The sequence below is a fragment of the Lepus europaeus genome, chromosome X (genome assembly GCF_033115175.1).
Source record: "Lepus europaeus isolate LE1 chromosome X, mLepTim1.pri, whole genome shotgun sequence".
NCBI lineage: Eukaryota > Metazoa > Chordata > Mammalia > Lagomorpha > Leporidae > Lepus > Lepus europaeus.
The window spans coordinates 16,304,646-16,329,507 of record NC_084850.1 but is presented as its reverse complement, the minus strand read 5'-3'; the positions used below and the strand labels follow the sequence as shown (position 1 = coordinate 16,329,507).

General features: G+C 36.5%; 1 protein-coding gene across 5 annotated transcripts in view; it reads right to left on the bottom strand.

Annotated features, from left to right (window-relative positions):
- The window catches only part of FGF13 (fibroblast growth factor 13), a 723,070-nt gene that overhangs the window by 507,916 nt on the left and 190,292 nt on the right, over positions 1 to 24,862 (bottom strand). The gene's annotated exons all lie outside the window — the stretch shown is intronic.

Here is a 24,862-nt window from a genome sequence, read left to right as displayed (position 1 = left end):
GGAGAGGAATATAGAGTAAATAGAAACGATTTGCTGGGCAATGTTAATAGAATAGATCCTGTGACACCTCTGGCCTTTCTGGTCTGCATGCACAATGGTTAGAGAGCCTCTGCTCTGTTGTTCCTGTCTTTTCCAGGCTGGAAACTTGCCATGAGTCACAATGGTAGCTGGGCTTCAGAAGGAAAGTGGTCTGAGTTTGCTAAGCTGTCTGCCTTGCAAATGTTATTTCTATCTTGCTGACTAAATGACTTTTCATAGTTCAGCCATACATGGCACAGATGGCAGTGGGTTTTGGAATCCCTTGGCATTCCTTCTGATTTATGGGATCTGCACTTGTATAATGAGCAGTCAGGCAAAATATTTTCACTACCTTTCTGGTACAAATATTTAGGAGCCCTCTAAATCTTTTCTTGCCACAATTCAAAGCTCAGTCAATAAAATCTTTCTGGTTGAGAATAACAGTTTAAAACAATGTATAGTGACACATCTTCAGCATGTGTTACTGAGTCATCTTTTTCTAGAACACTTCCTTCAGTTATGTCCCAGATTCATTTCTATCATTCATTGAAGTTATGCAGAGCCAACTCTGTAGCAGTGTGCTAGACTCGGGGCATCCCACATAATCAAAAGAAGCTCTAAAGGCACTTCATTTAATAGAGAAGAGGCATTATGTAAACAAATCAATTGTTAATGGAATGAGGTACAGTAAAGGAAGGAGATACAGGACCCATGTCCTTCAAGTCTTCCCCTCCATTGTCCATCTTTGATAATAGAAAATTATTTTCATTCTCTAGTTTTAATCAGAGGCTTTACTCAAGGTAATAATTGTTCAAGACACAAACCATCCAAAGTGCAATAACGTACTCAGAATAATAGCTCATCATCTTGTATCCCCAGAAGTACCTACCACAAAGCCTTGCTCTGAATCAGTAGGTTCCAGTCCTCTGTGTTCTGGATTACATGACAGCGTGAAGGCAATCAAATATCAAAAATATTAGAATCTATATAGGTAGCAGGAAAAAAATAGATGAATGAATAGATGAAGAGGCTGAAAAAACGGAGAGATGTGGATACAAATATCACTGGTTGCATGAAGTTCTCTTAAGTAAAACATTAACAGCACCACCGTCTCTCTCAAAAGAAAGCAATTCTATTTTAAAATGGAATGTGCAATATGCCTCCAGTTTATTTTCTTGGAGATGTTGGGTATATAATGACAAAACCTAGATTTTTTTCTTTGTCTTTGTGTTTTTAGTCACTTGAAAATATAACAGTTCAGAAGGACCATTTTCAGACATAGTTAATTCAGGTTGCCTGAAATAACTCTATGCCTCAAATAAATAAGCCTTTACTAGTTGTTTATAAAAATATCAACAAATACTTCATATATACTTCACCTCTTTTGCTCTTCCTCAAAATATAAGTGTAAGAAACACAGTCCCAAATGCAAATCTTTCATTGTCTGATTAAACAAACATTCAACATCTTGGAATAGCTAGGGAACTGCATGTACAGTTTAATGAATATTCAAGTTATTGAAAACAAACCATATATATTTGGAGACCCATGTAATAAAATACACACAGAGAACGACACACAACAACGAGATGACAGTAAGTCAAATTTAATCATTATCCTGATTCAGAATCCAGTAATCCAGGTAGCATGGCAGGTCATTCATCAACAGCTATTATATATTACCATCATCATTCCAGACGTAGGGTCATCTAATATATCACGCATAGATATGACACAGAATGTCCACAGGCACGTCCTTTTGATTATTCAGATATCACAGAACTTTAAAACTCAAAGAAACCCAAAGATCAGTTAGCTTGGTGGATTTATATATTGGTCATGCTTTAGAAATTTTTTATTCCAATGGAACCATGACAAGAACCCCTTATATTAGAGAGGTCTTTAAAATATTTAGGGAAATACATTCTATTAAAAATTATTCATGGAAGATGATGACTTAAGTAGTTGGGTCACTTTCATCCACTCTGAAGACCTGAATTGAGTTCTAGGCCCCTGGTCCAGATCTAACTATTGTGGCAGGTGGGGTGCAATATCCCTCCCCATCTCAAAAAAAAATTAAAAATTATTCAGAGTTTAAATAATTTTGCACCAAGTTATCTCTACTTTGCCATAAACTTTTTGAAATGCTTTCCTTACAACCAATGGAAAATGGAACTAACTATTTGGATTTGAGTTGGGGGCTTGGAATCTCAGAGTCCTTCCTTCAGTGATTTCTGAGGCAATTTTGTGGAAGCCTCGGACTCTGTACAATATAGTTTCTAATTAAGAGTTTTTACTAAAGCAGTACTTTTTGGATGAAGAAAGTGAATTCCACAATATCAAAATGACGTGCTCAGGGACACACTATAAAGCAGTGATTGATCTAGAATTAGAAACCAAGTCTCCTAGCTCCCACTCAAAGGGTATTTTCTGCCCCTTGCATTCCACCTTTGCTATTTCCCTCATCCTAAATTTATCTTAGGAAATACGAATAAGAACTGGTTTTTGAGAAATCGGTCTATGTTAGCATAGGAATTCTTTCAGCCATGTTCTTAAAGGACTTATAGCAAAACTAGATTTTTGTTTTTGTTTTAGGCCATTAATCCAACAATGAGATATCTCAGATCCAGGAGTTGGCATAAATTCTAAGTCTCTGAAGCTTTATTTCTATCATTTGTTCAGATAACAGAAATTGCTTTACAGTCCATTTAATTGTTCATGTTTTCATGTGATATGTGATATACTGGTCCTTCTAATGAAACATTATTTCCAACATTGTTAGCCTTGTTTTAGTATGCTAGTCCCTAGCACTGACAGTCATGATTATTTATAAAAATCATGAAAATAATGAAAAATAGAACATGACATGCTTGAAGTGGAAACTTTGTTTTTACAACACACACACACACACACACACACACACCCCGATACATGTTTAGGAGACAGTCAATATCTTCTCAAAAATTGAATGAATAAGTAGAAGAGTTTGGGATTTTTGAGGGGTGTGAAGAATTAGCAAAGCCCACTATTCTTATTCCTAATCCATAGTCTACAGACTAGCAGAGAGTACAACAATAACTAGTTTATAAGGAATACTTACTAGCACTAGCTGCTATACAGAAATTATTTCTCTGAAATGAATATGATTATAACATCTTATAGCCTTGGAACTGATGGTCAGATAATTATTTTTAAAAAGCTAACATTCTGGGCCGGTGCCGTGGCTTAACAGGCTAATCCTCCACCTTGCAGCGCCGGCACACCGGGTTCTAGTCCCGGTCGGGGCGCCGGATTCTATCGCGGTTGCCCCTCTTCCAGGTCAGCTCTCTGCTATGGCCTGGGAAGGCAGTGGAGGATGGCCCAAGTGCTTGGGCCCTGCACCCGCATGGGAGACCAGGAGAAGCACCTGGCTCCTGGGTTCGGATCAGCGAAATGTGCCGGCCGCAGTGGCCACTGGAGGGTGAACCAACGGCAAAAAGGAAGACCTTTCTCTCTGTCTCTCTCTCTCACTACCCACTCTGCCTGTCAAAAAGAAAAAAAAAAAAGCTAACATTCTTACATTTAAAATAAATTCACAGGAAAACAAGGGGTAAAACCTTTAAATCTAACCAACAAAAAGACAGGAATTAGTTTTTTATATATCAATATTAACTTCACACGTAAATTAAATCCTTCAATCAAAAGACAACGGCTGGATGAATGGATTGGAGAAATAATAATAGTAATAATAATAATAATAAAAAGAACACACTAAATGCTGCCTAAAAGAAACACACTTCACAGGTAAAGATACCCATAGACTGAAAGCGACAGATTAGAAAGATATACCGGCCGGCGCCGTGGCTCAACAGGCTAATCCTCCGCCTTGCGGCGCCGGCACACTGGGTTCTAGTCCCGGTCGGGGCACCGATCCTGTCCCGGTTGCCCCTCTTCCAGGCCAGCTCTCTGCTGTGGCCAGGGAGTGCAGTGGAGGATGGCCCAAGTGTTTGGGCTCTGCACCCCAGGGGAGACCAGGAGAAGCACCTGGCTCCTGCCATCGGAACAGCGCGGTGCGCCGGCCGCAGCGCGCTACCGCGGCGGCCATTGGAGGGTGAACCAACGGCAAAAGGAAGACATTTCTCTCTGTCTCTCTCTCACTGTCCACTCTGCCTGTCCAAAAAAAAAAAAAAAAAAAAAGAAAGATATACCATGCAAATGGAAACCAAAATGTGTGAGAGTATATATACTCATATTAGATAGCCATTAAAACTGCAAAAAAGGGAAATAGGTCATTACATACTGTTAATAAGATTAATTCACCAAGAAGATATGATAATCATAAATAGGCACCCAATATAAGAATTTCCAGATATAAACAATACACCTAAAAGAGAGGTAAACTCCAATACAGTAACACCAAACGTCATCAATGGATAGATCATCCAGACAGAAAAATCAACAGAGAAAACAGAGTTCAACAAGATTATTGAGCAAATTAACCTAATAGACATTTACAGTACATTCTGCCCAATAGTTCCAGAATACACATTCTTCTCATCAGCAATGGAACATTTTCTAGAATATAAAATATATTAGTCCACAAATCAAATCTCCATCCATTTAAAAAGATAAAAATCATAGGATGCATCTTCACTGACCACAAAGTTATAAAACAAGAAATCAATAACAAGCATAGAAATTTTTATAAAGATCTGGAAGTTATACAACATAATACTGAATAAGCAATGGGTTGTTGAAGAAATAACAATGGAATAAAAAATTTCTTGAAACAAGTGAAAGCGAAAACATACTATATCAAAACCTGTAGGTTACAGCAAAGCAGTGTTAAGAGAAAAGTTTATAGCAAAAAATGCTTAAATTAAAACAACAGAAAGATCTCAACTAAATAATTCAATAACACACCAAGGACTTGTAAAAATAAGAAAAAGCCAAATCCAACCCAAAATTAACAGATGAGAAATTATGAGAATCAGAATGAAAATAAATGAAATTCAAATAAAAATATGAGATCACCAAAATAAAAAGCTGCTTTTTTGAGAAGATAAACAAAATGGACAAACCCATAGCTAGACTAAGAAAAAATAGAAAAAAAACTTAAATACAATTAGAGATAAAATGGGGCTAATACAAAGAATACAACTGATGATAAGAAACTGCTATGAATTATATGATAAGAAATTGAAAACTTCAAAGAAATGGTTAATTCCTGGATACATTCTAACTACAAATATTAAGTAAAAAAAGATAATGAATATAAATGTGCAAATTCCTAACAAAATATTGGCAAACCAAATCTAATACAACAAAAAGATCTTATATCATGATCAAGAAGGATTTATCTAAGAGATACAAGGGTAGTTTAACATTTGCAAATCAAAAAACATCACAAATCACACCAACAGAGTGAAGAACAAAATCATATGGTCATCTCAATAGATGTAGAGAAAGCATTAGGTAAGATTCAACATCTCTTCATGATAAAAACTCAGCAAAACGGATATAGAAAGGACATACTTCAATATTATAAAAGCTATATAACTGACAGTCAATATCATTCTGAAAAAGAAAGAGCTGAAATTATTTTCCCTCACATCTGGAGCAAGACAAGGAAGTAAACTTTCAACACTGTTATTTAACATAGCATTGGAAATACTAGTGGGAACAATTAGGGAACAGAAAGAAAGAAAGGGCATTTAAATTGGAAAAGAAGAAGTCAAAATACTCAAGTTGACATGTAACATGATGTTGTATGTGGAAAAACCTAAACACTCCACCCAAAAGCTGTTAGATGTGATAAATCCATTCAGTAAAGTTTCAGGATGCAAGATTAACATATAAAATACAGCATTTTTATAAATGATTTTACTGAAAGAAAAATAAAGTAATCCCATTCACAAAAACAACAAAATTACATATTTAAGAATATGTTTAACAAAATAAGTGAAAGATCTCCAAAATGAAAATTATAAGAGTGAAGAAATAAATCATCAATGACACAAAAAACTGAAAACATATTCTTTGCAAATGGATTTGAAGAAAAGTTAAAATTGTAAAAATTATTGAAAACAAAATAAGAGAGGGAAGAAGGGGAAACCAGGATGGAAGAGTGGGTTGAGGGAAGTATGGTTATCTTCTTAGAACTTTAGCTACGGAATACATGAAGTCTATTCTCCTTATATAAATAAATTTTAAAACTAAAAAATGCTATAATACCTAGAAAAATCTAGATTCAATGCAATGTCTTTCAACATTCCAAATACATTGTAACAGAATTTGAAAAACAATAAATTCTGAAATTCATATGGAATCACAAAAGACCCAGAATATCCAAAGTGATCCTCAGAAAAAATTTAATCATCATCATCTTTGTCATCATCATCATCCACCTGGAGGCATCATAATCACTGATTCAAAAGATACTACAAAGCTAGAGTAATTAAAAAAGCATAGTACTGGCATAAAAACTAGCACATAGATCAATGGAGCAGAATAGATCCCAGTAATCAATCTACGTACTTACAGCCAACTGATTTTGACAAAGGTGCCAAGAACATATGTTGAAGAAATGAGAGTCTTTTCAATAAATAGTGTTGGTAAAACTAGACATAAAAATGTATAAGAATAAAATTAGATCCCTACGTTTCACTGTAAATAAAAACAACTCAAGATGGATCAAAGAACTGACACTATGAATGTGCCTGAAGAAAATACAGGGGAAACACTTCAAGACATTGGTATAGAAGTCCAAAAGCACAGGTAACAAAAGCAAAACTAGATATATGAGGTTATATCAGACACAAAAGTTAATGCTCGCAAGGGAAACCATCAACAAAGTGAAAAGACATCTGACATGGGAGACACCTCTAATGGGAAAAAAATATTTGCAAGCTACTTTATCTGACAAAGGATGAATACCCAGAATATATCAGTAACTCAAAAAAAAAATTCAACAACAAAAAACAACCAATCCAGTTAAGAAATGGGCAGAGGATCACAAAAGATAGTTCTCAAAAGAAGAAATACATATGGCCAAAAAAAATAGAGAAAACTGTTCAACATCACTAGGTATCAGGGAAATCCAAATGAAAACCACAAGGAGATCTTATCTCACCCCTATCAGAATGAGTATTATCGAAAAGGCAAAGAGTAACTAATGCTGGCATGGATGTAGAGAAAGGTGAAGTCTTACATACTGATGGTGGGAATGTAAATTAGTATAGTTATATGGAAAAAGAGTATAGAAATTTCTATTTTAAAAAATTTATTTATTTACATATTTGAACGACAAAGTTAGAGAGAGATAAGCCATTCTGAATTAAAATAGTGAAGAAAAAATAGTACATCCCCCTTTCTATTAAAGAAAATAGAAAATGTAATTAAGGAAAAACAAAATAAAAAAATCCTGAAACCTGGACAGCCAGTGAATTTCTGTATCTCATTAGAGTAGAAATAACAAGATTAACCCAGGGCAGTCTCCACTTAATGCAGATTAGGAAGTTCATGTTTATAACCTTTTTCTTAATCTCTTTAAAAGTACAAACTCCATGAAATTACAGAGCATTGTAGTTATTACAAGGATTTTGAAAACTGCTGAATGTTCTTTAAACTCAAAAGATTGTGCTGGGAATCATTTTAATTCAGATTCTCACTTGATATGAAAACAATAAACATCTTTTTAAAAGATTTCTTTCTCTGCTCTAAGTATTTATGAGTAATAATGTGGGTGTAAATCTTCTGAATTCTTCCTGAGCTATTTGGAATTCTTAATCATTATCAGAGTATAAAACAGAGCAAGATATTATGTTTATGATTAAAACTGTATTTGCTGAAAGTTCTCTTTAATTTTTTTTCTTGAGCTTAAGTGATAGTATTTCTCAATAACTGGGCATGCAAACTTATAAAGATAAAAAATATGCTTCCTCAACTTTCAAGTTAAGACCTGGAAGAAAACAGAAACTCCAGAAATCAATCTATGTTTCTACAACCAATCTATCTTTGACAAAAGAGCTAAAAGCAATTCTTGAAACAAGGACAGTCTCTTCAACAAATAGTGCTGGGAAAACTGGATCTTTTCATGCATAAGTATGAAATAAGACCCCTACTTTATACTTATACCTTACACAAAAATCCACTCAAAATGGATCAAGGATCTAAATCTATGACTCAATACTATCAAATTACTAGATAACATTGGGGAAACTCTGTAAGACATTGGCATAGGCAAAGACTTCTTGGGAAAGATGCAAGAAGCACAGGCAATCAAAGCCAAAACTGACAAATGGGATTACATCAAGCTAAGAAGATTCTGCACTGCAAAAGAAACACTCAACAAAGTTAAAAGGCAACAGACAGAATGGGAGAAAATATTTGCAAACTCTGAAACTGACAAAGAATATCCAAAATCTATAAAGAGCTCAAGAAACTCAACAATAACAAAATGAATAATCCAGTTAAGAAATGGGCAAATGACTTGAACAAGCATTTTTCAAGAGAGGAAATTCAAATGGCCAGCAGACACTTGAAAAAGTGCTCAGAATCACTAGCCATCAGGAAAATGCAAAACAAAACCACAATGAGTTTTCACCTCACCCTTGTTAGAATGGCTCATATATAGAAATCAACAAACAATAAATGCTCAGGAATTTGTAGGGGAAAAGGTACCCTAATCCACTGTACATGGGAATGTATACTGGTGTAGTCTTTATGGAAGATAGTATGGAGATACTTCAGAAAGCTGAAAATAGATCTACTATACGACCTAGCCATCCCACTCCTGGGAATTTGCCCAAACAAAATGAAATCAGCATATGAAAGAGTTATCTGTACCCCCATGTTCTCTGTAGCTCAATTCACAATACCTAAGATAGGGAATCAACCCATATGTCCATCAATTGAAGACTGAATAAAGAAATTATGATAAATATATTCTATGAAATACTACCCAGCAATAAAAAATGAAATGGTTTCTTTCACAACAAAGTGGATGCAACTGGAAACCATTATACCTAGTGAAATAAGCCAGTCCTCAAAAGACAGATACCATATATCTTCCCTGATTTATGACAACTAACAAGTTACCTAAAATATAATGTAGTAGAGTGAAATTGACATTTTGAGATTCGAAGATTTTGAACAGTCCTTGTCTTGATGTCAAGGAACAGGATTTTTCCACCTCTTACTATTTGTTGAACTATTTAGTTTAAGGTTAATCTTGTGAGTATAAAGTAAACTGAATTTAGATGTTTATAGAAATTAAGAGTAGGAATAGGAGAGGGAGGAGGAAGAAGGGCAGAATATGGGTGGGGGAGGTAGGGTGGGAAGCATCAATATGTTCTTAAAACTGTATATATGAAATACATGAAATTTTATTGAAAACAATAAATTGAAATAAAATTGAAAACAAGAAATAAAAAAAGTTAAGCCCTGGAAATACAGTTTTGTTTTTCCTGATAAATATTTAATTTCAATCTCTGTAAATTAACACAGAAATAAAAAATGCTGAATGAAGAAGTTGTATGGCAAGGTAGAAAATAATCTGGAATAGGAGTCGGAAGATTTGCCCAGTAGGTTTATGTTGGCTGTCCATGTCCATTCTTCTCTCTGAGCTTCAATCTCATCTATGAATTGATGGCACTAATTCAATACCTCTAAGGCCCTCCTAGTACTAGGAAGAAAGATTCTATAAGATAATGTGATATAGTATGGTCTATCAGTAAAACTCAGTAAAGGTACACTGAGTACCTATTTTGTGTCAGGCCTCTGCTGCAAGACATTAAGAAATGGATCTTTTGAAGCCACCAAATGTAGACTGAGTAAAGAAAAGTCAGGGATGTCTTTCCAGTGGAAGTGGCATCTAAGCTTAATCCTGAATATTTTCTCCAAATACTTTACAAAGGAATAGGAAATATTTGCTCCTCCAAATAAAGCCCTGTTGAGGAAGACCTAAGGAAATCTAATTTATGAGTTATTGGTTTGAATTATTTTCTAAACATCACATCAAGATTTAAAAACCTATAAAAAACAAAATGACTTAGAGTTCCCAACAGAATAGTTAAAATGAAAGACATTGACTATACTAAATATTGGCAGGATGTGGAGTAACCTATACTCTTACAAGGGGACATCAAAAAATTCAAGGAAAGTTGAATTAAAAGTTGAATTTATGGCCAGCACCGCGGCTCAATAGGCTAATCCTCTGCCTGCAGTACCGGCACCTGGGTTCTAGTCCCAGTCAGGGTGCCGGATTCTGTCCCGGTTGCTCCTCTTCCAGGCCAGCTTTCTGCTGTGGCCAGGTAGTGCAATGGAGGATGGCCCAAGTGCTTGGGCCCTGCACCCGCATGGGAGACCAGGAGAAGCACCTGGCTCCTGGCTTCGGATCAGCGTGGTGCGCCGGCCACAGCGCACTGGCCACGGTAGCCATTAGAGGGTGAACCAAAGGCAAAGGAAGACCTTTCTCTGTCTCTCTCTCTGTCCACTCTGCCTGTCAAAAAAAAAATTTCATTTCTGTTGCTGCAAAAATTTTGAAATACATGCACTTTTATCATGATGCTTATTCCCAAGAACTTTTTGAAGATTCTATTTATACAGTACTAATATGAGTGGAAAATGGTATAGCCATTTCATGAGAACAATTTTTCATATGACTCACCAATTATACTACTGGCGATATACCTAAGAGAATTAAGTAAATATACAAAGAGAAATCACATACCCAAGAGAATTGAAAACATATACACACCAAAAATGTACATTAATATTAATAGGATAATTATTCACAACAACCACAAAGTAGAAAATACTCAAATCTCCATGAACTGATAAATGGATTAATAAATTTGAGGGGTGGGTGCTGTGGCTCAGCAGATTAAGGTGACATGTAGGATGCCTGTATCCCATACCACAGCGTCAGTTCAAGTCCCAGCTGCTGTTTCCAATCCAACTCACTGCCAATGCACCTGGATAACAGCAGATAATTGCTCAAGTGCTAGAGCCCTTGATACCCACAGAACAGTCCCAGATTGAGTTCCTGGCCCCTAGCTTTGGTCTGGCACAGCTTGGGCCATTTTGGAAGCAAAAGAACAGGTAGAAGATATTTTTCTCTTCCTTTGTCACTCTTCATTTCAAATAAATAAATAAAACCCTAAAAAAACCAAATTTTAACCATTCATTCAATGCAATATTATTCAGGAATAAGAACTAGTGAGTTACTTATATATGCTGTAATGTGGATAAACTTTGAAAACATTATGGTAAGTGAAAGAAGACTGGCACAAATGCTTCATTTTGTATGATCCCATTTATATGAAATGTACAGAATAGGAAAAGACAATCTATGGCGTTAAAAGTTACAGTGGTTACCCTGTGGTGAGGAATAAGCTTTGGAAAAGGACAAGCAGACTTCTGGATGCTGGTGATGTTATCTCTCTTGATTTTGTTACTGATGACTATGGTTTTTCAATATGTAAACATTTAACGAGGTATACAATTAATATTTCTGCACTTTCCTGCATTAAAACCTTTTTGCTAAACTATAAAAAATCTCAAGAGATTATTTATAATTCAGCTGCTTCTATCTTCTGGGAGAATATTAACTTTATACAATCAAATACTTGCATCATCTTGAATGCTATGTTTGAACACAAAACCAGAAAGGAGCAATGTAACTTTGATGTGATTTTCTTCTCTTACTGCCTGGAAGGGCTTCAAACATTTTCAAAATCATAAATAGAAAATTCCTGTGGCTGGCACTCTGGGTAGCCAAAGCAAGAGGACAGGCATTTTAAATATGAAAGGCAACATTCCTATAAAGTGAATACCTTCTTCATGGTATCTCCTTTCAGGCAGATTTCTCCCTTTTGTCGTCCTTCCTTTGTCCATCCATCCATCTATCTATCCTTCCTTCCCTCCTTCTTTCCTTCCATCTACTGGCCCAGTAAAGTGAACAAATATTGAGTTTTAAATTTCCACAGTCATATATCTAGTTATATAAATATAGTTATATAAATGTAAATAAATTGGACCCAGTACACATGCAATGTACTGGGTCCAATTTCCTATGTTAGTTGCTGAATCAACTATCCATTCAATACATTAAAACTATCCATACACACTGATTCCAATACAATGTCTAGAGAAGCATACAAAAATAATGTAGGGAAATCCATAAAATAATGATAGCAGAATTATTAATAAGCACAAAGCTACATATCAACAAATACATATAATACTTGCAGGCCCTCAGAATAAACAAAGTTAGAGAAGAATGTATAATTCAGCTACACTGTTTCATATATGCCGAAAGGATTTCAAACACTAGGACACATGAACACTACCACCTAAACTGTGGGGATGGCAACACAGGTAGCAACACATGATGAGGTCCTGATTTGATCTCTGCTGGCCTTCCTTTTATTCTCTCTTTGAAAGTTATACTGAGTTCAATTAGATTAATAAATCAAAAAGTTTCTCTTTAGAATTGTCTTCATCTTTCGTGCTCTGAGATTGAAGGAAAAGTGGGCTGGGGAAGTAAGGAGAGAAAAACAGACTTTGAGTATCATTGTCATTATTAGTATAGCCAAAAGGGTGAAAATGCTGCTAAATTTTGAGAAATGGATTTCTAAACTATAACAAAAAGCAACCAAAAGCAAAGTGATTTTAAAAATAACCACTGGGCCATTTTGTTTCGAAAGAATTTTCAGTGATGTATAACAGGGAAAAAAAAAAGCAATTTAAGTTCCTCTGTTCCTCTGGTTCAGCTTGTAAACTGGGCCTTTTAATCTAGAATCCTGACTCATTTGACACCTCAACTCTGCTCAACCGAAAGCCACCACATAGTGTACCTGAGTCATTGCCACAATAATAGATAGTGCTATACCAGGCTTTCCTCAAGGGTAAAGGGGAAAATGTCTAAGTAAAAATGTTCAGGAGGGTCTCTCTGCCTCACTGCTTCAGGTTTGCCAGGCATGAGGAGATAAAACTGAATTGTTCCAAGACTCTCATCAGGGAACTTTATTATTTGTGTGTGGTCCACTACACAAAAGCCCTGAGAAACCCCACAGGCAGGACCAATTTTATTGTTCTCTGACACAATGTTCTATACATATCTTTTTTTCTTTTTTATTGATTTATTTGACAGGTAGAGTTATAGACAGTGAGAGAGAGAGACAGAGAGAAAGGTCTTCCTTCCGTTGGTTCACTCCCCAAATGGCCGCCACAGCTGGCGCTGCGCTGATCCTAAGCCAGGAGCCAGGAGCTTCCTCCATGTCCCCAACCTGGGTGCAGGGGCCCAAGGACTTGGGCAATCCTCCACTGCCTTTCCAGGCCACAGCAGAGAGCTGGACTGGAAGAGGAGCAACCGGGACTAGAACTCAGCGCCCACATGGGATGCCAGTGCCACAGGCAAAGGATTAACCAAGTGAGCCACTGCGCTAGCCCCAATAAACATATCCTTTTTCAAATCACTTCTATACTCAGTACTATTATCCAGATACATGTTTCTTGAAACATATGTAGTTCATTCAAACTGCTATATAGCCTTCCATTTTTAATATGACGCTATCTATATTAATCAATTTTCATATTGTTGGAATTTTAATGTTAATAAGCATTATTTTGTCCCCTTGTATACATGTGCAAAGATTTATCTACAATCAATATACAAAAGGGAGTTTCAGGGATTGTCATAAGATGCATGCATCTTTGACTTTGCTAAATATTGCCACAATGATCTTCAAAGGAGGTGCATAAATTTGTACTGCCTTAGAAGTCCTAGTTCCTCACATCTTGTCAGGTTTATGGCCACTAGGTTTGATCCTGTTATTTAGTGTTTGCTAATTTAATGCCTGTGAATTATTCAGAATATAGTTCATATTTCCCTCATTACTAGTGAAGGTTGGAACCTTGTTTTCATATGTTTATAGGTGAATCAGATTTTCCCTTCTGTAAACTGCCTGCTCACATCCTTTGCAGATTTTTCTAATGAATTATCTTTTACATAATGGCTTTTTGAGTATTTTATAGCTTCTGCATATTAGTTCTTCATTATTTTCTAGGAGCTAAAAATACCTTCTACCAGCTCATTATTTTAAGCATTCTTTGTGGTCTATTTCATCATATATGAATTTTTTTATTTTTAATGAGGTCAAGTGTATCAATCTTTTTATGGGCTCTGTTTAGGTGTTTTTTTAAAAATATTTATAATAAATAAATTTTGAAAGGCAGAGTTATAGAGAGGCAGAGGCAGAGAGAGAGAGGTCTTTCATGTGCTGATTTACTCCACAGATGGCCATAACAGCAGGAGCTATGCCAATCCTAAGCCAGGAAACAGGCACTTCTTCTGGATCTTCCATGTGGGTGCAGGGGCCCAAGAACTCGCGCCCTATTCTACTGCTTTCCCAGGCCATAGTAGAAAGCTGGATGGGAAGTAGAACAGCTGGGTCTTGAACCGCATTCATATGGGATGCAGGCACTGCAGGCAATGGCCTTACCTGCTACACCACAGTGCTGGTTCCTTCTGTTTAGTTGTTTTAAGAAATCTTCTACTATGTTGAGGTCATGAAGATAGTCTTAAAAACATTCAGGAGCTAAGAATTTTTTCCTCTAACATTTAAGTCTTTAATCCAACTTGAATTTAATTTGTTTATGGTATAGAGTGGGGAGTTTTATTTTCCATATGAACAACCAATTGTCCCAGCACTATCAATTCATCCTTCATCCATTGATTTTGGAGTTTCCTCTGGCATATCCTAAGTTCTCATATATGTGTGATTTCATTTCTGGACAATTCTATTCTATTAGTATATTTGCCTATCCCTATAACAAAATTCCATTTTTATTAATAAGGTTTAATAATACATTTTAACATTGTATTGTTTCCCTCCAAGAGAATCTTGGCTAACACTTCCTTTTCTCTTTTCATATGAATTTTAGAATAAAAATTTTGAGTTCCATGAAAACAATACATGTAGCTTGATTAAAATTACATTAAATTTAAAAATACATTAAACTCTAAATCTGTGGAGAATTGATATCTTTTTGATGAATCTTCCAATTAAAATTTCATAGTTTCCTTAAACATAGAAAATACATCTTCTTCTTTTACATTTTCTTAAGTAAAATTTTATAGTATATCCTTAAACATAAAGATCATATACTTATTTTGTGAAGTGTACCCACAGATTTGGGTAGAGGGAAGAGTGTCATGATTGTGAAGGGGATTTTTTTCCTTTCCAATTTTGGAATTTATCTTGCAAATAAATTCTAACTCTATTATGTATCCACAAATTAAATAGCTAAGGAAATAGATCTTGTGCTCTTAAAAGTAGCTGATATCTTGAGCTCACCAAATTTTAGTCAATTTTGTCCCTTTATTAAACAAAATATCGAAATTCCCATTATGTTCAAGGACTGCTTTTTAACTTGTGTGAATTTTTTTTTCTAAAGATCTATTTATTTGAAAGGCAGAGAGAGAGAGAGAGAGAGAGAGAGAGAGAGAGAGAGAGAGAATCTTCCATCCACTGGTTCACTCCCCAAATGGCTGCAATGGCCAGGGTTGGTCCAGTCTGAAGCCAGGAGCCAGGAGCCTCTTCCAGGTCTCCCACACGGGCTCAGAGGCCTAGTACTTGGGCCATCTTCCTCTGCTTTTCCAAGGAGCATTAACAGGGAGCTGGATTGGAAGTGGAGCAGCCAGGATTCAAACTGGCACCCAAACGAGATGCTGGCACCATAGGTGTTAGCTTTACCCACTGTACCACAGCACACAGCACTTGTCCCTAAAATTTTTTCTTCAAACTGTGTTTTAGAAGTGATTTTTCTGTTATAACTATATCTACTTCTCCTATATAGGACTTTCCTCCATACCAATATTTCTAAATGCAAACTTTTCTTTTTATTATTCTTTAGAAAAAAAATATATATATATATGTATATTAGTGTTTAATTTTCATTTAATGGATATACTTGCTAAAAACCATTTTTTCCTCCTTAGGAAGCTCTAGGTTTAGAGAATATAGTATTTACACACACACACACACACACACTGCTCCCATATCTGCTTTTTTCTGCATAAACTTCATCTTCCTGATACTATATACTTCCATTTGCTTTTATATGCAGTTATAACTGTTTTCCATTTCTGTCATTCTGTCCTTATTTTGTTCATTAAATTTTTCACCCTCGAAGAACACTTCTTTATAAACAATGCAGCTTCTTTGCCATGTTTCTCTTGTTATAGACATAGACTTATTTTTTAAAAAAATGTATGTATTTATTTGAATGGCAAAGCTAGAGAGAGAGGAGAAGATACGAAAGGTCTTCCATCTACTGATTCACTCCCCAAATGGCTGCAATGACCTGGCTGAGGCAGACTGAAGCCAGGAGTTAGGAGTTTCTTCCGGGTCTCCCACATAGGTGCAGAGGCCCAAGTAGTTGGACCATCCTTCGCTGCTTTTGTAGGCACATTAGTAGTCAGATGGATCAGAAATGAAGCAGATGGGAATTGAACAGATGTCCATATGGGATGCAGGTGCTGCAGTCCATGGCTTTAACCTGCTGCACCACAGTGTTGGTCTTTATTTTTTTAATAGGCTCATTTTCTTTAGTAATTCAGAACTCAGTAGTAAAGAACTATCTTCCATGAATTTCGCATCTCCTTATTCTGTACATTAAAGTTTCTGTTCTCAGCTATGGAATTTCTAGCAGGTAAAATGGATGCATATTCATCTAAATGTTCATATTTCCAATCATCCAAAATCACTTTCTTTTTTTTTTATTAAACTTTTATTTAATGAATATAAATTTCCAAAGTATAGCTTATGGGTTACAATGGCTTCCCCCTCCCATAACTTCCCTCCCGCCCGCAACCCTCCCCTTTCCCGCTCCCTTTCCCCTTCCATTCATGTAAAGATTCATTTTCAATTCTCTTTGTATACAGAAGACCAGTTTAGTATATATTAGGTAAAGATTTCAACATTTTGCCCATATAGCAACATCAAGTGAAAAAACTACCATTGGATTACTAATTATAGCATTAAATAGCAATGTACAGCACATTAAAGACAGAGATCCTACATAATTTTTTTTTCAAATTAATTAATTTTCTATGCCATTTCCATTTTAACACCAGGTTGTTTTTTTTTTTTCATTTCCAATTCTCTTTATATACAGAAGATCACTTCAGTATATAATTAGTAAAGACCTCATCAGTTTGTGCCCACACAGAAACGCAAAGTATAAAAATACTGTTTCAGTACTAGTTATAGCATCATTTGGCTTTAGACGACACATTAGGGACATATCCCACATGGGGTGTAAGTACACAGTGACTCCTGTTGCTGATTTAACAATTTGACACTCCTGTTCATGGCGTCAGTAATCTCCCTAGGCTCTAGTCATGAGTTGCCAGGGCTATGGAAGCCTTTAGAGTTCGCTGACTTTGATCTTATTCCGATAGGGTCATAGTCAAAGTGGAAGTTCTCTCCTCCCTTCGGAGAAGGGCCGCAAATGGTTGAGTTAGAAATGTGCCAGGGGATTCCAACACAATCCCATCAAGATGGCATGTACCAATGCCATTGCACTAGTCCAAGTGATCAATTTCAGCTCACAATTGATAGCTCTGATAGGTCTAAGAGTCAAAGAGATCACACAAACAAGACAAGTATCTGCTAATACTAACTGATAGAATCAAAAAGGGAGAGAAAGATCCAACATGGGAAGTGGGATACACAGCAGACTCATAGGATGGCAGATGTCCTAAACAACACTCTGGCCTCAGAGTCAGCCCTCAAGGCATTCAGATCTGGCTGAAGAGCCCATGAGAGTATAGCAGGCATGGAAAGCCAAGATATCATGGAAAAAAAAAAGACCTAAATGAATGATCTCTGTGAGTGAGATCCCAGTGCAAAATCACTTTCTAAATCTCCACCAACTTTCCTAAGTTTCAAGCATTCTTTAAGGTGATATCATGCTTTTGTTTTTCAAACCATAAAACCCTCTTGCAATGACTCGTTCAAAAGTAAAAATTTTTGGTCATTCCATTTCTTATATCTTTTCCTTAAAATTTTCCAAAACAGCTTTTAAAAATCAAGGGTAATAGCTTCTTAATTAAGAGATTTAATTTTATGTGTTTAATGTTTAAAATATGTTATAAAGTATATAGACATTGTGGAATGACTACATCTAGCTAATTAACATATGTATTACTTCACATAACTATCATTTTTGTAATGAGAACACTTAACATCTACACTCTAATAGTATTTTTCAAAAACACAATACACCTGAGAAAACTATACTTAGATTTGACAAAATTTTGCACCAAAATAAACTTTTAATTTTATTTTCTCATTAACTTTCAAACTTTTTAATTTTCTTTTTCATTTATTTTAAAAGCAGACAGAAAGAGACAAAGAGGGGGCTTCTGTCTGCTGGTTCACTCCTGAAATGCCCAAAACAGTTGGTGCCGGGCCAGGTCAAATTCAGAAGCCTGGAAATCAGTATGTGTCTCCCACATGAGTGGCAGGGACCTATGTACTTAAGTCATCATCTATTGCTTCTCAGGGTGTACATAAGCAGGAAGCTGGATAAGAAACAAAGCAGGTACTGGAACCCAGTTACTCCAACATAGGATGTGGATGGCTCAATCTCTGCAGCAAATACCCACCCACCTCCTATAAACTTTCTGAAGTACTGTCATACATACCACATTTTCTTTATCCATTTATCCCTTCATATACCCTTGGTTTGATTCAGTATCTTTGCTATTGTGAATGTTGCTACAATGAATATAGGAATGCAGATTCCTCTTTGACATACTGATTTCATTTCTTTTGTATATGCACCCTGTATTATTGCCATCTGAGTAATGAACCAGTGCATGGAAGATATCATTATCTCTGTCTCTCCTTCTCTATCTGTCACAATGACTCTCAAATAAATAAATCTTTTGAAAAAGGGGTTTGTAGGCCAGCGCCATGGCTCACTAGGCTAATCCTCTGCCTGCGGTGCTGGCACTCCGAGTTCTAGTCTCGGTTGGGGCACGGGATTCTGTCCCGGTTGCTCCTCTTCCAGTCCAGCTCTCTGCTGTGGCCCAGGAAGGCAGTGGAGGATAGCCCAGGTCCTTGGGCCCTGCACCCACATGGGAGACCAGGAGGAAACACCTGGCTTCTGGCTTTGGGTCAGTGCAGCATGCTAGCCAGCTGTAGTAGCCATTTGGGGGGTGAACCAATGGAAGGAAGACCTTTCTCTTTCTCTCTCTCTCTCTAACTCTGTCAAAAAAAAAGTTGTATTCTCTAATTCTTCAGTTCTTGAAGGGTTGTACAAATATCTATTCAATGAAGCGTAACCATTTTGTTTTTCAAACCTTTTATATTCTAAATATTTGCTTTTTAGCAGCTTATGAGCACAATGTTAAAATCTTCTATTATTGTGTACCTGTCAATCTCCCTTTATAATTCTATTAATTTCTGCTTTATACATTTTTGAAGATATATTGTTAGATGAACAAAGTTCAAGATGGTCATATTCTGTGTGGAATTATTGTTAATTAACATTTTAAAATTAATTATGCTTTCTTTTTAGTGCAAATTTTTTCAGCTGTCTAAACTAGTTATTTGTCTGATGTCACTTTTTCCATCTGATTACTTTCAACATTTTCATATTTAGGAATATAATAACATAATAAGAGTTGAGTTCTTTAGAAAATTCTGAGAATCTTTATCTTTTAACCTTAAGGCAATGTACTCTACATTATTATAATTACTAATTATGCCTACTATCTAGTTTTTAGTTATATACTATGTTTTTTCTACTTCTCTACCTACCATTTCATTGATAAAACTTTCATTTTTTTTCAAATCTATGCTTGCTATTGGATTGGAAACTCTACATTTTTTTTAACTTTTATTTAATGAATATAAATTTCCAGTGTACAGCTTATGGATTATAATGGCTTCCCCCTCCCATAACTTCCCTCCCACCCGCAACCCTCCCCTCTCCCGCTCCCTCTCCCCTTCCATTTGCATCAAGATTCATTTTCAATTCTCTTTATATACAGAAGATCAATTTAGTATAAAGATTTCAACAGTTTGTACCCACATAGAAACACAAAGTGAAACATACTGTTTGAGTACTAGTTATAGCATTAAATCACAATGTACAGCACATTAAGGACAGAGATCCCACATGAGGAGCAACTGCACACTGACTCCTGTTGTTGACCCAACAAATTGACAATCTAGTTTATGGCGCCAGTAACCATCCTAGGCTGTCGTCATGAGTTGCCAACGCTATGGAAGCCTTCCAAGTTTGCCGACTCTGATCATATTTAGACAAGGTCATAAAAGACAGAGTGAGGATAGTAACCAATGATCCTAAGAGTGGCATTTACCAGGTCTGAACCATTATACAGCATTAAGTGGGGAAGAGGACCATCAGTACACACAGGTTGGGAGTAGAGCCATTGGTGGTAGAGTAGAGGTTATGATTACAAAGGAATGAGGCCCAAGTGCAATAGACAGGGTCTAGAACAAAGGACGGAGTCATTATTAGAGGAGCTAAGAAAGGTGCTGTCTAAGCTACAAGTAATTTTTCTGATTGAGAGGCAAATAGAACCTGATAGAAGGGGCTTGATAATAATCTGGTGGGCTTTAGGCCTTGTAAATTCAGAGGCCCAGACCTATCTATCTCTTCACATGGGGTATATCCTAAGGGAGGTGTGAACCTCCTAGGGGAAGGCACTCTGTTGACTTTCATTACTTGGCTGGCCTGGGAGGAGAGCTGGCCAGGTAAAGGCAGGGGGCATCTCTAACAAGAAATTTACAGTTGTGCCTGCAATGTTGCTGACCCTACTTGACCATACCCTCAGCTGCAGTGGTCACTTTGGAAGTTGGGCTGAGTGAAGGGCTTTTCAGCTTAGAGCCAATAAGATCTGTGGCTCTGACCTGGGCATCCTTCGACTCCAGGGCAGGTCCATTTCCAGTGATCCAACTCTTGGCAGAGCTGCCAGGGCTCTTCACAAGCTGACTTCTGCTGAAGCCCAGGCTTACCACATTGAAAGCCACTGCAGTGGACTGGCCTGTTGGGTCTCCTGGAGGGCAGATCACTGTACAGATCAGCCATTAATAGGCCTGCCACCCATTGCTTCTGATGCCGAGCTTTCTTTTCCTCCTGGTTTGTGTTAAAGCAGACCAGAGGATGCAAGTCAAGGGAGTGCCCGTGTCCCATCTCTAATCTTCGGTGGCCTGAACTACAAGTCTATAGTCACAGGCATGTTCTGTAGTAGTTTTTCTAAGGTAGACAATGTCCATGAGGAAAATTATATTCTCACTTTAAAACTTTCTTTCCCTTTGGTCTGAAAGGGAGGTTTTTTCTACTTACTGTATACTTTGCTGATGGCGAAGTGAATCTAGCTATGAGATTATTATTTAAGTTCTTATTTTGGCTATGCTATTGCAGAAAAATGTTAGCCATCTCTTTTATAAGGTCTAAAGATTAAATTGTGCATCCTACAGATTCCTTCATAATAGAATTAGTTTCCTACCTTGAAGAGAATAGAGAAATGAAAGAACAAGTTGGGCTTAGAATAGAGAAATGAGGGAGCAAGTCCTAGATCGCTTGCTGACAATAGCAATATCACATGAATACTTAGCAAACCATTTCAACCATTAGATAACAACTTAAGAAAACATTTACCAGAAGGTCCAATGCCTTCTATAAATTTTAAGAATCATGTATTTTAAAACACCTCTTAAATATCTAACATGGTGTAGTTTGTTTAGCCAGTAAACTTAAGCACAACCATCTAAAACGTTTTTAGTTTCTTTCTACCAACAAGTCTAAAACATATGATACACAGATTCAGGTCACACAAATTAAAATGTATCTTTGATTGATTTTAGCAGCTTAAATTTATGGACAATCTTATCTATAAGCCATTTAAAATAAAACTCTTAATAAAATTTCCCCATGTGGACATACAATATGTACACACATATAATATAGCATAATAGACCAATATAGCAATTTTAATAATAGCTTTTAAAATCTTTAACTCTTTTTGTAGATTGCCAATTGATTTGAATTGCTTTTTGTTTTTAGTAACCTCAGTTAACCATACTTTCTCTCAGTTGGTACTGTTAATACATTATTGGCTTCATCTGTTTACAGAGCCATCCCAAAGTACTGAATACATAAAAAGTGGCTGGAAAAAGTCTATAGGAAACTCTACATTTTATTGCCACTCATTTATTAGTCCCCATATCTTTCTTGTACGGTGCTTGACTTAAAAGCATGTAGTTAATCAGTATCTCTGATTCTCTTTTATGCAACATGAGGATTTATAGTACTTTAAATATAATTATTCCTATCCATGTTCTATGTTATTGTTGTCTGTAATTTTAGTTCTACCTTATTTTAACCTTCTTAAATCTTGATTAGCATTGTTTTATGTTGCACATGTTTATTTAGATTTACATACTTGTTTATCAATATCACTGATCCACATTGTGATATCTTATATATTTTCCTTCTTTGTTTTAAATAATTTCCAGTATAGTCTATACTATAATAATACTTTTACCAAAAGACTTTTTAGTCATAAAATCCTTCTGATTCTTCAATCTCAAAATGCACTTGTTTTAAGATCCCTTTTCAATATGGATTCAATTGTATCCTCCTCAAAATCATACATTAGAGATCTAATCTCCAGTGTGGCAGTATTTGGAGATGGGGCCTTTAGGGATGTGACTGAGTTCAATTAAGTCATAAAGGTAGGGCCCTTATCCAATAGGACTGGTATCCTTCTTTAAGGGAGGAGGCACCAGATATGACAAACACACCCCCACCCCCAGCCCTGCCTCATTGTTTCTCACATTTGCATTCCTTCACATTCCCTCCCCTCACCTCCCCCACACCTACCCCTCCCCCTCTCCCTCCAAGCAAACTAAGGAAAATCCATGTAAAGACACAGCAATAGGCAGTCCACTGTCTGCAAATCAGGAAGACAGGCTTTATCAGAAGCCCTTTCTGATAGAATCTTGACCTTGGATTTCTCACTTCTAAAATTACCAGAAAATATGTTTCTATTATTTAAATCACCCAGTCTGATATTTTTCTATGGCAGAACTAGGTGAGTAATACTTTAGCTGAATACAGAGTTCCAGTTTAGTATTTTTCCTCACTAATTTGAAGATTCTTTTTATCTTTATTGCTGAAAAGTTACTGTTCTTTATTAACAATCCTTTGTGGGTAATTTATTTTCTCTCGGATTTTTTTTCTTTTCTTTTTTTTAAAATAATTTATTTATTTATTCGAAAGTCAGAGAGTTACACAGAGAGAAGAGAGGCAGAGAGGGAAATCTTCCAGCTGTTGGTTCACTCCCCAGTTGGCTGCAACGGCTGGAGCTGCACCAATCTGAACCCAGGAGCCAGAAGCTTCTTTCAGGTCTCCCATGCGGGTGCATGGGCCCAAGGACTAGGGCCATCTTCCACTGCTTTCCCAGGCCATAGCAGAGAGCTGGATCAGAAGAGGAGCAGCTGGGACTAGAACCAGAGCCCACATGTGGTGCTAATGCCTCAGGCCAGGGCGTTAACCTTCTGTGCCACAGTGCTGGCCCCATCTCTGATTTTTTCTTAAGATTTTCTTTCTGGTGTTTTATAACTTCACTACAATGTGACTAGGTTCATTTGTTTTTATTTTGTCTTAGGATTCAATATGATCCTTAAAATTGAAGATCCAAATCTTTCTGTGAAACTCAAAAATCTGGAGCCATTATCTATCTGAACTTTGATTTTCCTGTATTTTTAACTTTCCTTCTTGATAATTTATTAGCTATCCAGTGGGTCGCTTCATTTTACCTTCATTTTATTTGACCTCTCTTACACATTTTGTTATGGTTCTGTGTTAAATTCTAGATGGTTCCTTCAAATATACTTTGAACTATGTCAATTTGAATATATTTGAACTTCCCTTTTTAAATTTCAAGATGTATATGTCTTTTTTGCTACAAGTTGTATTTTTCTTTTTAAGGATTTATTTACTTATTTGAAAGGCAGAGTGAGAAGGTAAGAGAGAGACATAGAGATAATGAGAATCTTCCACCCACTGGTTCCCTCCCCAGATAGCCATAATAGTCAGGGCTGGACCTAAATGAAGCCACAGGCCAGAAATTCCATCTGGATTTCCAACACGGGTAGTATCTGAGCCATCATCTGCTGCTTCCCAGGCACATTAGCAGTGAGCTGGATGGGAAGAAAATTAGCCAGGACATTAACTGGTAATCTGGTATAGGAAGCAGTCATCCCAAGTAGCAGATTGACCATCTGCTCCCCAAATGTCAGCCCCATATATTTATTTCTTTTCAAATACTTCATTAAAGTATACTGTAAGTATAGTATACTTACAACAAAATTTCTAATGTTTTTATATGAGCTAGGCAGAGAGCTAGTGAAGGAAAGGGAGCTAAGCGACTGAGTATTCTCCTTGCCACAGCCCTGCACTACTAAATCTCCCCCCACTTCTGAGCCAATCCAACATAGCTATAGGCATGGCACACCTACTTTCCCATCATGCAACTGAGTTTTGCTTTTCCATCATGCACAAGAATCCATGCTGACCACATGTATGCTGAATTCTACATGTAAACCTATAACACCTTCCGAGAGATCACCATTTGCATTGAAGTCCTGTGCAAATTCCAGCTCATTAGTATATTCACTTAGGGTACCACCTCCTACCTAATAAAGAGACAACCTGAATGTTGGTAAGGGCAGTAGTAACCACTCTTTCTTTCTGGAGAGAGGCTGCCCACTCTCTGATTATGTACTATTCCTTTAAATACATCTTGTTTTCC